Consider the following 3,429-nt stretch of genomic DNA (forward strand, 5'->3'; position numbering starts at 1 on the left):
AACTGCTTTTTCCTTTCTTAACTGGAACTGCTTTACAGCGTCGTTGCATGTAACACCTATAAACAGCTGAGTCCAGGTCTTGTTCTCACTCTTTCAGATAAGGTTGCATGTTCTCAACTCCCTCTTTATTTGCTCGTGTTCTACCGGATAACATCTTTCTTTTTGATGTCACAAATAGTCAACATTAGTCAACAGCAATAGCTTTCTGGGAAGAAGATCGGTTCAAGTTACCTAAATTTCAAGTTTCCGCTTGAGGTCCAGCGTAACAGATTTTAACAGCCATGATACTGAACTGTAAAGAACACCACAATTTCAAATATGTAAAGTGTTCACAATGAGTTTTTCACACTGCAGCGGAGTGTGTGCCAATATGAAACTTCCTGGCAGATTAAAACTGCGTGCCGCAGCGAGACTCGAACTCGGGACTTCTGCCTATCGAGGTCAAGTGCTCTAGCACTGAGCTACGCAAACACGACTCAAGACCCGTCCTCACAGCTTCAGTTCTCCCAGTACCTCCGGCAAAGGTCCAGAGTCTGAGTCTCGGCCCTGCACACAGTTTTAATTTACCAGGAAGTTTGATGTATAGTGTTGTTTAACACTACAGGCCGAATGAATAGAGGGATCTGAGTCACGTAGTATTCCGTCGCTCTTATTCTTGGGCGATATAAGTATGCATTCGCAGTATCGAGGAAGGACTGCCATTTGTAATTATGGCCTTTTGGAAGTCAAAGTATTGAGCATTTGCTGTCGAGGTGTATTTTAAAAATAAACGGTTCTCCCATCATAGTTCAACGACACTTTCATCTTCGTTTCGGGTTGAAAAAAATGTGATAAACTCCCGAAACATCGAACGATTGTACGGTGGGTGCCAGAATTCGGGACCACCACATCTCGTGCAAGGAAGGGAAGTGGAGGACGACGAAGGACACAGCGGGGCGCGGAGCCAGCGGAGGAGGAGTGTCTAGCGCTCGTCTCGAGCCGTCATCGCATGGCTGCCCCACGTGCCTTGGCGCTAACTGTGTGGACAGCGACACACGGTCCCACCAGGAAGGGAGGGCCAGATCACACGATCTGACAGTCCATGAACATCATGCAGATTCGTCTTCCTGGTTGTCTGGTTTCCAGATTTGGAGACATTCATCGGTCGTCCGATTACACTGTCCCTGACTTCCGCTTGGTGGCGCACTTTAAAAAATCAAGTGTACAGTGCACGTTCTCATACCCCGGCTGGACTGAAGGAAAACGTTTGTACAGCTATAGAGGAGATCCTACTGAACATGGTGAACCGAATGATGGAAGCTGTCGTTAATCGCTTGGAGGAATGCACGAAACGTGATGGCGACCATCTACAAGGTGTCTCTCCTCAGAATCCGCTATCTACTAACAGGGACAGTAAAACATGAACAACCAGTACTCCAGCACCGGCTGAGCAGCGCGATTCTGCATGTGGCGGTAGCAGCCAGTGCAGCCCAGGGCGGTACACACTAAACTGGACTTACTCTATCGGTTGGCGCGTAAAACTACTGTTTAAAAATCACTTTGATTGTATCGAGAAACAAACCGAAGCATTTATCTACGCTGAACGCCGCATGAGATGAGCGGTTTTTGTCTCGGCCGACTCCATATACACGTTGCAAAAAATACATTTCAAATATCTGCCGAAACACAAGAGAAAATGCCCCTGATTACTCTTCAAACAGACGCCCTGTATTTGATACTCTATTTAAAGCCTAATAAGGGGCATGTATTACATATAATTGCATATACTTTTCTTCGTTTCAATAAATCTGTCAGTTTGTTTGTAAATTTTCTCCTTTTACACTATTGGCCATTAAAATTTCTACACCACGAAGATGACGTGCTACAGACGCGAAATTTAACCGATAGGAAGACGATGCTGTGATATGCAAATGATGAGCTTTTCAGAGCATTCACACAAGCTTGGCGCCGGTGGCGACACCTACAACATGCTGACATGAGGAAAGTTTCCAACCGATTTCTCATACACAAACAGCAGTTGACCGGCGTTGCCTGGTGAAACGTTGTTCTGACGCCTCGTCTAAGGAGGAGAAATGCATACCATCACGCTTCCAACTTTGCTAAAGCTCGGACCGTAGCCTATCGCGATTGCGGTTTATCGTATCGCGACATTGCTGCTCGCGTTGGTCGAGATCCAATGACTGTTAGCAGAATATGGAATCGGTGAGTTCAGGAGGGTACCACGGAATGCCGTGCTGGATCCCAACGGCCTCATATCGCTAGCAGTCGAGATGACAGGCATCTTATCCGCATGCTGTACCGGATCGTGCAGCCACGTCTCGATACCTGAGTCAACAGATGGGGACGTTTGCAAGACAAAAACCATCTGCACGAACAGTTCGACGACGTTCGCAGAAGCATGGACTATCAGCTCGGAGACCATAGCTGCGGTTACCCTTGACGCTGCATCACAGACAGGAGCGCCTGCGATTTTTTGGGTTGAATTCAGCTTCTGTTTACAGCATCATGATGGTTGCATCCGTGTTTGGCGACATCGCGGTGAACGCACATTAGAAACGTGTATTCGTCATTGCCATACTGGCGTATCACCTGGCGCGATGGTATGGGGTGCCATTGGTTACACGTCTCGGTCACCTCTTGTTCGCATTGACGGCACTTTGATCAGTGGACGTTACATTTCAGATGTGTTACGACCCGTGGCTCTACCCTTCATTCGATCCCTGCGAAACCCTACATTTCAGCAGGATAATGCACGACCGCATGTTGCAGGTCCTGTACGGGCCTTTCTGGATACACAAAATGTTCGACTGCTGCCCTGGCCAGCACATTCTCCATATTTCTCACCAATTGAAAACGTCTGGTCAATGGTGGCCGAGCAACTGGCTCGTCACAGTACGCCAGTCACTACTCTTGATGAACTGTGGTATCGTGTTGAAGCTGCATGGGCAGCTGTACCTGTACACGCCATCCAAGCTCTGTTTGACTCAATGCCCAGGGGTATCAATGCCTTTATTACGGCCAGAGGTGGTTGTTCTGGGTACAGATTTCTCAGGATCTATGCACCCAGATTGCGTGAAAATGTAATCACAAGTCAGTTCTAGTATAATATATTTGTCCAATGAATACCCGTTTATCAAATGGTTCAAATGGCTCTAAGCACTATGGGACTTAACGTCTGAGGTCATCCTTCCCCTAGACTTAGAACTACTTAAACCTAACTAACCTAAGGACATCACACACATGCATGCCCGAGGCAGGATTCGAACCTGCGACCGTCGCAGCAGCGCGGTTCCGGACTGAAGCGCCTAGTACCGCTAGGCCACAGCGGCCGGCCCTTCTTATCATCTGTATTTCTTCTTGGGATAGCAATTTTAATGACCAGTAGGGTATATCCTATTATTCATTCTGCCAGACCCTGTAATTGACATT

Source organism: Schistocerca cancellata, unplaced genomic scaffold, assembly GCF_023864275.1.
Source record: "Schistocerca cancellata isolate TAMUIC-IGC-003103 unplaced genomic scaffold, iqSchCanc2.1 HiC_scaffold_1092, whole genome shotgun sequence".
Taxonomy (NCBI): Eukaryota; Metazoa; Arthropoda; class Insecta; order Orthoptera; family Acrididae; genus Schistocerca; species Schistocerca cancellata.